This window comes from Xenopus laevis, chromosome 5S (genome assembly GCF_017654675.1).
Source record: "Xenopus laevis strain J_2021 chromosome 5S, Xenopus_laevis_v10.1, whole genome shotgun sequence".
NCBI lineage: Eukaryota > Metazoa > Chordata > Amphibia > Anura > Pipidae > Xenopus > Xenopus laevis.
In genome coordinates, this window is record NC_054380.1 from 64,487,612 (window position 1) to 64,498,404 (window position 10,793).

General features: G+C 38.6%; 1 long non-coding RNA gene across 1 annotated transcript; it reads right to left on the reverse strand.

Annotated features, from left to right (window-relative positions):
• Window positions 1-7,891: 7,891 nt before the first annotated feature.
• On the reverse strand, window positions 7,892-9,207 carry LOC121394074. Its single transcript, XR_005961490.1, has 2 exons — window positions 8,985-9,207; window positions 7,892-8,210 (listed from the first exon to the last, which is right to left on the reverse strand). It is a non-coding gene; the product is annotated as an uncharacterized LOC121394074 (long non-coding RNA).
• Between the last annotated feature and the right edge of the window lie 1,586 nt (window positions 9,208-10,793).

The following is a 10,793-nucleotide window of genomic DNA, read 5'->3' on the forward strand; positions in this document are numbered from 1 at the left end:
AGCACTAAAAAACAGGAGATTAATTATCAATACCCAGTCTAGATGGAATTATGGATTATGTAATTAACTCCAATGTAAAAGGAATAGGGTTCATATGCAAGGGCCATTGCAACATAAATCACCTTGATAGGAAGCAAATCATGTTCTCTTTCATTACATCCACGTAGCCCAGTGCATCTGGGCCCCCCTCGGATGACGGTAATTTGCATTTAAGAGAAAAACTCACATCATGTGAATGGATTTGATTATGGCGTGATTGGATCTGAACACAGGAGTGGCCAAAGTGGTGTTAATTAAATACATTTTCCATGACTACTACATAAAGTAATACTAATAAATGAGTCATTAAAGGGGTTGCTAACCTTTAGGTTAAGTTTTAGAACGTTGAAAAATGTCTTACTCTTAGCACTTTTTAATTGGTTTATATTTTTTATTTTGTAAAGTTTGGTATATTTGCTTCTTCTTCCTCTAATCTTTCCAACAAATGGGGGTTACCGATTCCAGCTGCCAAAAACTGTTGCTCTGTGAGGCTACAATTTTTTTTGTATTGATAATTTTTTTTACTTATCTTTTTATCCAGGCCCTCTTCTATTCATATTCTAGTGTCGTCATTGAAATTACTGCCTGGTTGCTAGGTTTTATACTGGACCTTAGGAACCAGATAGCTGCTGACACTCCAAACTGGAGAGCTGCAAAACAAAAGCTATATAGTAAAAAAAAAACATAAAACACAATAAATGAAAACCAACTTCAAATATTCTTAGAATATGAATGTCTACATTATACTTAAAGTTAAAAGTTAAAGTGAACCACCCCTTGTCGGGTACCTGTAGATATGTGCAAGGCAACGTTATTATTATATTTATTTTTAAAGCATATACTAGTGGCTTTGCTCAATATCGATACAAAAACCTGTTTCCAGGAATATTGAATTAAAGGTTATTACCAGTTGAGCTAGATCCAAACCACTGAAGTCATGTGAATTTAGAGCTCTGAACAGCTAGTCAACAATTTTAGATGATATTGCTAATTTTTCTCAAATGTCAATATCAGTGTGCAACCAAATCTTTTCTTTTTTATTTTGCCAAATCATAACAAATATGGATTTGGTGCACACCTATTCAATGCTGATCACAAAGAATCAGTCAGATTAAATGCCAACCCCAGGACCTTCCCACAGGCCTCCCTTCCCACCCAAACTGCAGTACCAGGGATTCACCAAACAGCATCAATCTCTTTGCCTGGCTGAAAAATGCAGAGTAGAATAGTGGGATTGGCAGATTCCATTGTGTGTTGCAGCAGGTCCTCTTCACCAACACAGAGCAGTTGAAGCAAGGTCCAACTCAGTTTCAACCATGCACGCAGAGTTGGAGAAGCAGCATGGGATAGCCAACCAGAAAAAAAAGTTCAAAGAGGAGGAGGTATGTGGTGGGGGCTTGAGGTTGTAAATTATTGATTGTTAGATAGAGTAGGTATATTTCATTTGTAGGTGCTCCCAAGGACACCTGCAGGTTGCTAGGGGCAGCCAGGGTTGAAATTTGGCCAAACATTGCAGGTTAGGGTTGGGTGCAGGTCAGAGAGCAGAGGAGTATACTCCTCCACTGATCCTGAACATTCCCTCTCTTATTGCACGGAACAGAAAGACGCAGATATGGGTTTGGCACAGGATCTATAATGTCAACATTTTGCTGAAAGATTGGGTACAGGTAAAGTTTTTGCTGGTTAGGTTCAAGGCAAACACATCACTACTCCTCAAGGTGGTCAGCAATGCAGCACCATCCCCGAGTGCTCCCATTGCCTAGACAATGTACTAGATCTAACTACTCAAAATAATTGACTCTGACACAGTATAAATGCTAATATTCAGACAGCATATTCCCATGAGATAATGCTAATACCCAGTGAGTTCTTGTATTTATACACCTGCACCCATCAATCTCTGATGTCATGGAAGGGACGGGGGCACACAGGTGCGAAACTATAAAAGGACGTCACCACTGACAGAAGCAGGGCATAGTTAAGTTGCGACTGTGGGGGTCAGCACGAACCCACAGGTTTCAGGGCAGTCCACATATTATTACAGGGGATGAAAAATTGAGGTTTCACTGTATTCTCAAAATCATTCCCCAGGCACTCTAGTAGTATTAATTGCTGAGAGTACCAATATGGTAGCTCCAACCATTGTATACTGCCATATAGTAAATACAGAATGCTACTTGCTTATGATAAGCTAATGCAGAGATGCCAAACACAAAGGCCCTTTTATGTTCAGTTGCAGCCCTCATGCTATAGGACCCACTAGCAATAACAAAAAGTAGAAAAAAAAACATTAGCAACATTATGTACCAACAGTGTCTGTGTGACTGACTATACGACAGAGCTGGAATATGAGTAGGATATTTTTTAATTTAAATGTATTGTTTGTGCTACCCCCAACATAAAGTTGTATTTGTGCTTCTCATATGAGTAGTTGGGGCCACATGTTAGGACAACAGTACATTTGTACTGATTATTTATTTAAAGGATAAAACAACTCTTCAATAGTGTATACTTGTAGCATATCATGTCTTATAATGCTAAAGAGTACAAATTGCCTGAACATATGACAAGAATCATATTACATGACAAGAGTCACCAAAAGAGCAAGAAAAAATTGCTGTGCAACTAGCTAGGTTTCCACTTGGTTGGTAAAAATGTTTGCTTGATATTAATGTTATTAATAGGGTAAAAAGATACCCGAAGACCACTAATTTTTGGAATAAAATGTGAGTAGCAACTGGCAAAGTGCACATTTATATTTGTTAGCAAAAATTAAAAATGTTAATTGCTCATGGTTGCAAAAGAACCGACTGATATTCAATGGCATGTAAAATGTTGACATTTAGAAGAGCAAATAATGTTGGCAGAGACAAATAAATCATAAGCTAATTATAAGCATGTGATGAAAGTGCATTACTTCAGGAAGATGCTGGTCTACCAGCTAGAGCCATAAACACAGAATGTTCACCATCAATAGACTAAAGCCTATTGAGGGTGAAGCACATTAATTGTCTCAGCAGTCTAAGCACATGCATATTACACATTCAAACACATCTGGGTTAGCATGTGGAACTAAATAGCACACATGGTACTGTACTTCCTTTAACACAGTTGGTGGTCTGTTAATAGTACTGTATCATTTAAACCAGGGGTATCCAAACTATGGCCCGAGGGCCACATGCGGCCCAGGATGCATATGAATGCGGACCAGCTTGAAACGCTTGGGTCCCAAGGAAATAGGAGGAGGGGGAAATCTGCCCATTGCCCATTTAGTAATAATAATATAATAATACATCTATTTAATATCCAGGTGTCCCATATTCCAGTGTATAGCTCCATTTGGTTATCCAACTGGCATTGTAGTTATTTTCTGTGTATTTCCTTTACTTTTACAAATCAAACGTATTTGTGTATTTCATGTGTGGCCCCAGACAATTTTTCTTTTTCCAATGTGGCCCGGTGTTTGGACACCCCTGATTTAAACTATTTAAATTGCTCATTGCTAAATATGTGATAGCAGAGTTAAATTAAGTATTTGTAATATGTACACTAATTATAAAGTATCAGCAAACTGCAAGAAGCAGAAGAATTACAGGTGATGTTGATAATTAAAAAATCTTAAATAATTTTTTAAGCTTTTTTCAAGTGCAATTACTACTGAAAGCAATCTCTGTCTGACTTTGATTCTCTTTACTATTTGCCTGACTATATAAGCAATATAGCAGAAATCATCTCTCCTCCAGACAAGACATAAATTCTTTCAATATCTTGAACACACCTGTTATTGACCTTCTCCTGACCATAAAGTAAAAATATGCAAGGCGTTGTGGGAATTGGAGAGAGCATATTTAAAGGGGTTGTTCACCTTCCAAACACTTTTTCAGTTGAGTTGTTTTTAGATAGTCCACCATAAACACAGTTGTTTTTCATTTATTTTTTACCGTTTTCCCAAAATTGAGGTTTAAAATGTAATGTTCCTGTCTCTAGTGTTTCCGTCTGGCAGCTCAGTGATCAAGGAGAATTTGGAACTGTTACAATTTGTTACAATTAGTTGATTAGTTCAATGGTAAATTGAATAAGAATTTTCGATTTTTTTGGGTCAAAACTCACAAATGAGAATTTAAATTAGAATGTGAGATTTATCACGCCTTGACCCTGGAAACAGTTCTACTTGGACTATTTGCCACCTAAATCCTACCGAGTTAATGTAGAAGTCAATGGCAGAGGTCCATTTTTTGGAGGAAAACTTGATTTGAATTCGATTAGACGTTTTTTCATAAATAAACTCCCATTCAAGTTGTGAGAACATTCAAATTTATTAGAGTTAAAAAATTGACATAACTAAAAAATTCAACCTTTGATAAATAACCCCATTGGTTGATAAAATGAGTTGATTTATTTCTCAGCATTATCTGTGGAATATTAGCAATAGCAACTATTGTATCAATTCTAACAGCATTCTTTAATGAGACTCTGAAATTCTGCTGTATTCTATTACTGTTATTCTTTATTTGTAACCTGCAGACACATTACACAATGATTGACAGGGATACATTTACACATTAGCCTCTGTTCCAGCGGAGTTTACATACAGAATGATGTTGTATGTCCAGGGCCGCCATCAGGGGGTCACAGGGGGGACAGTCCTCCCGGGCCCGGGCGATTTTTAACTGTAAGGGGGGGAACTGATTTGGACTTTTGCAGCTCCCGCACACAGACAGGGGAATTCAGGGCAGTCCTGCAATCAGTGCTGTGCACTCCTGCAGCAGCCAGACACAGCCACTTACTATTGACTGCGGGTAGCCAATCAGGATTGCCTTATCTCTGTCCAAGCAGATCATGAGCACAGACTCATCGCGCAACTCGAGGGGACTCTACTGTTAATGATACGAACACTCTGTGGTACAGGTGTAACTAATCAAAAGATCATGCTGTAATCGCAGGATTTACAAAAGACATTGGTAAAGTAGTGATAAGTAGTCACACTTTTAATATGCTTATGCAACCGGGGTAGCATTGTGCGTTCAATAGATATTGGCAGTGCCGTAACTACTTCCCAAGGGGCAGTGTGAAAACTTCCCTCCCTGAAACCTCTAATCAACCCTGAGTAAAAAATTTGTGCTAGCCAGCTCTGCCTCGGTCTCGCCACCCCACCGTGTCTCTCTTACACCGTCTAAATGCCATCTCTTTCCCACACCGTTTCCTCATCCTCTCCCATCTCTCTCTCCTGCACGTCTCTCCCATCCCTGGTCATTGAGTTCCACGAGTCCCGACATAAATTGCGATCGTCTTATCTGAGGCCAGTGATCTGAACTGATCAGCAGCTGTTGCTGGGAAATATCTGTAAGTTATGTTTATCATTCCTGCAAATCTGTAGCTGAACTGAACCATTGGGTGCTGTAAGGAAGCTGGTATAACTAAAGCATCGGGAACTGTAAGGAGATTTTTTAACACCCAGATTAATGTTAGTAAAGTTGCAAACTCTTTTCATTACCATAAAACTACTACCACCATGCGGGCCCCTGACCACCAATGTGGGCCCCCTGAGCCACCAATGTGGCCCCTGAGCCACCATGTGGGCCCCTGAACCCCATTTGGGCCCCTGAGTCACCATATGGCCCCCTGAACCCCCATGCGGGCACCTAACTCTTTCTGGGGGATACCAAAGAGCTGCATTGGTGGCCTTTGTACTGGGGGGGTGTGGTTAGTGGAGGTGTGGTGAGGGAGGCCTAGAAAATTTTGTTGTGTGGGGCCCCGTGATTTCTACACAGGCGGCCCTGTGTATGTCACATATAATCTGATGGAAATTGAGGAAAAGCAAAAGAACATGGGAAAAGGTAGAATTCTATATACATCAGTGGAACATATGCAGCATTCGGCCACTGTCCCCACTAAGCAGAAGTTTCTTTTTTTTTTACTGTCTGCTTTTTGTGTTGAAACATCTATTTGTTTCCATGGGCCCCTTAGGTTCCATGGCAATGCCTATAGCTAAGCATCAATATCAACATAATATTTTTTATTTTTGTGAGAAGATTTAGCTTTAATCATACTGTCAATTAGACAAAAAAATATCTGGTTGGTTGCAGGGTTACAGAACTAGTACAATGCAGCACTTGGGAGTTACTAAAAAAAGATAATGGAATCTCACTGAACAGTTTCCAAACTATGATGTATTAATATATAGTAGAAAAAAGTCTAAAGCAATTGGACTTTCTGAGTAATCTTGAAAATGTTTCACCCCTCATCTGAGTTGCTTCTTCAGTTCAGCTGAGTTGTTATGAACTACTTGATAATTGAAAACCTTCATAGATGCAAGTATTAGCCATATACACTATTAGAATTATTTGTTTTCAACATACCTTATGCTATTGGTATACACAGTCATACAATAACCTACTTACCATGACAAATAAAACCCGATCAGCTCCAACACACCAAGCAAATTCAATCAATTCATATGCATATATAATGAAGACTATAAACTACAAGTGGTACCGTTATGAGACCTGTTATCCAGAATGCTCAGGACCAGGGGTGTTCCGGATAATGGATCTCTCGCTGTAATTTGGATCTTCATACTTTTAGTGGGTTATTTATCAAAGGTCGAATTTCTGTGAAATTTTGTGATTTTTTTTTTTTAAATTCGAATGTACTCACAACTCAAATGGGAAGTTATTCATGAAAACATTTGAACGTCTAAAATTTGATTGATTCAATTCGTATTCTAATACAAACAAAATTCGTATATTATTTTCCTCTGAAAAAAACTTGAATGTTAGGAAAGCTGTTAACATCTTCAAATGGGTCAACGGACCTCTGATTTCTAAAGGAATTCGGCAGGTTTTAGGTGGCAAATAGGTGTGATAAATCTCCCATTCAAATTCAAATTCGAGTTGGTGGTTTAAAATTCTAATTTCTGAGTTTTGACAAAAAACTAAAATTCAAAAATTCTTATTCTTATTTGAATTCAATCCTTAAAGTGGACTTGTCACCCAGACACAAAAATCTGTATAATAAAAGTCCTTTTAAAATTAAACATGAAATCTAATTTCTATTCTTTATTAAAGCATTCATAGCTGCTGTAAGCTCATTTAAAAATCTTCAAATATTGTCTGCCCCAACTCTATGCCATGGGCATAGAGGTGGGGCAGACAATTACTTTCACTTTCCATTCAGCACTTCATAGATGTCACTGCTCTCCCCACATTCCCCCGTTCTCTTTACCATTTAATTGTGTAGCCAGGGCATGGGAATGGACATCGGGTCCCCCATTCTGGTGCACAAACAAGATTCTAGCAGATTTCCTTAAAAACAGTGTCCACAAAATGGCTGCTGCCTGCTTGCTATCATTTTGAATTCCCAGACCGAAGGAAACAAGATTCAAATCATTTAAACAGTGTAATTTAAGTTCATTTTGCTTGACTAATGTGATAAAATAGGATTTTGAATAATTTTTTTGGGTGACGGGTCCCCTTTAACAAATCTGTCCCACTTGAAAAAGGGCCAATGTGCCCGAAACATGACGTGTGGCAATGGAATAAAGGCTTAATTGCAGTTAATCTGCTTTTGTGAGTGTTTCCAAAACTTTGGAATTTGAATCTATATAGGATGCCAGAGGCAGAGCATCCAAGGAACCACCACAGGAATGGATTGAACCCAACGCTAATGAGTGTAAAATTCTGTTTTGGAAATCTGTCCCTAGTGATGGGAAATAAATGGTAAAAAGTAGCCAACTTGCTGAAAAATAACATACAGTATATACAGAAACATATTTTATAAAATCCCCTTAAATGATTAAGGTTTCCCATCCTGCCTCTAGAGATTCACAGTGATTACGACACATTCAGAGCCATCAGGTTAGCAAAGAATTTATAGCATAGTCGATAGGTGTTTAATAACACAGGATGCAAAAGCCTACCAGATGGCCATAGCTTTTACAGTGTACACTGTGCAGTGCAGCTTCATGCAAAAAGTGCTTTCTAAAATTTCAAAGGGTACAGAATGTATGCAGTTGTATATCCCAGATGAGGGATTCAAAGACTGCAGCACAGCAATTCTCTTTTCCTCATGATCTTTGTCTGGCTCTGCCTCCTGCTTCAACAGAGTGTCACGTGGAAGGCCCATATGCTGCTCTGCTCTTTCCACCAGCAATTTTCCTTTCAGCAAGCCCGCTCCAACAGAGACAGGTACGAGTAAAAGATGGAAAATGACACATTAGTCAGATTTTATTCACACCCTATTATATTTCTTAATTAAGACACCTGAAACATTTACATAAATAGCACAAAGCTAAAGAAGCATAATAAATCATTGTCTGACAGCTCAATAACTGTTTGTACTGCGTTTTCATTTATAGCTGTATACACAGTGACACCTGTTGGTTAAATCAGGAAATGTAATGGAGTTAATCAGGAACAAAATTTAGGGATGCAAACAGAATTTTTGTTTGATTTTGGTGTGTAGAAAAAAAAAAACAGATTGGGGGGGGGTCAAAATGATTATTTGTTGTAGTCTAACTAAAGCTAATTTCAACACACACCAAGCTCTGTAAAAACTGTTTAATAATACAATCCTGCAAAACAAAAGACAGAATGCAGTAGAAGGTAATTAGAAGGTAAATACCACTCTCCATAGCTGGTAGCCACACAAAACAGACAAGCAGCATGTGTTTATTCCTGTTGCAAACATTCTCTGCTATACAAAGAAAAGAACACACCAGCTTACATAGTAAGGTCACCCGAGAGCAGCCAATGTCAGTTAATAAGAAGAATGCCCATACATGCCCATGCTGCAGGCAGCATTTTGAAAGTATCACTAAGGAGCTGGGTTACATAAGAACGGTACTTTATCCTAATTGCAAGCCCTGCATGAAACAGATCAGCTTTTTTTTTTTTTTTAAAAAGTGTTTCCTACCCTTGTACCATGCATTGTACCAACTAACTTACTGTATTTTAGGTCAGATTTTCAATATATTCGGTTGAATTATGGTGATCCACACCTAAGCAGCATGCAGATCCATGCTCCATCCATGTGAGTTTTGTCGGATTCGCAGTTGTTGTGGAAAAGAAAGTTTCTCCACAACTGTACATGCGCTGCTTCGCCGGTCTCATTCCAAAGATTACCGAAGAGAAGAAGATGGATGCTGTGAACTCTGCTGGACAGAATCTGCACAGAGGGGTAAGTAAAGAGTTAGAGGCATTTGCCCGGGGTCAGCTAGTCTGAGGGGGAGGAGGGAAGGGGTCTGTGTAGGATAGGGGGGTAGGTTTTTTTTTTTATTATTAAAGGGATACTGTCATGGGAAAAAACATTTTTTTCAAAATGAATCAGTTAATAGCGCTGCTCCAGCAGAATTCTGCACTGAAATCCATTTCTCTAAAGAGCAAACAGATTTTTTTATATTCAATTTTGAAATCTGACATGGGGCTAGACATTATGTCAATTGTGCCTGCACTTCAGGAGAGAAAAGCTTTCTGGCAGGCTGCTGTTTTTCCTTCTCAATGTAACTGAATGTGTCTCAGTGGGACATGGGTTTTAACTATTGAGTGTTGTTCTTAGATCTACCAGGCAGCTGCTATCTGGTTACCTTCCCATTGTTCTTTTGTTTGGCTGCTGGGGGGAAAAGGGAGGGGGTGATATCACTCTAACTTGCAGTACAGCAGTAAAGAGTGATTGAAGTTTATCAGAGTACAAGTCACATGACTTGGGGCAGCTGGGAAATTGACAATATGTCTAGCCCCATGTCAGATTTCAAAATTGAATATAAAAAAATCTGTTTGCTCTTTTGAGAAATGGATTTCAGTGCAGAATTCTGCTGGAGCAGCACTATTAACTGATTCATTTTGAAAAAAAATTTTTTTCCCATGGCAGTATCCCTTTAAGGGTTTGTTTCTCCTTTAAGTCAATTCAGTGTTATTTAGGCCTAGTGTTTGCCTTGCCCAGCTGAAGGATGCATTTCTTATAACACATTAACATTACTCACTGTCTCATTTACAGGCTGTCGTCAGGGTTTTCAATTAACATATTTAAAAGATCTCCCACACCTTAACTCATCTCTTCTTAACCTTTTATACCAAGCAGAATCCCTCAACTGGGTAACACATCCCTGAAGTCAGCACCCACAACTAGAACTAAGACAGCAAACTTAGCATGTGTCTTGCTGGAACTTTTTTTTCAACAAGACAACCAAACACACTTATGGCATACATTCGATTTACAGCTGATACGTAGAAATTCTAGTTTGTAGAAGCAGGACAGCTACTACATTGCAATAGGCTTGAAAATCATAGAAATTAAACTGTGTTGTGAGCTTTAAGCAATTTAATAGTAAGAAATAGCCTGGGTAGAGCAAATTTTAACCCTGCAATGTTTGTAATGCTGATGGTACATCCCTTTTGCAATTTCATCCAGCGCTTATTTCTGTTTGTCTCAAGTGCAAAGACGCACATTTGTTCTAAAAAAGAAGTGTTGCAGTTAAACCTGTCCTGTATATGCAGTATAACAAACAAGGGAAAGTTGTGCTCACCACTATTTTTTAAAACCATTAGGCGGGGGTGCAATGAGGCTGTGACCACAAAATACATATAGTCAAATACAAGAGTCCTCTGCACTCAACCCATTATCAATATATTTAAGACAGCGACATTTTGTGCATACTGCTACTAAAAAATGCCTTACCCTTTAAACAAAACAGGGATTGTTTGTCCATATATTGCAATATATTTAAGCTGGCCAACTACGTCAAAGTCATCCCATAT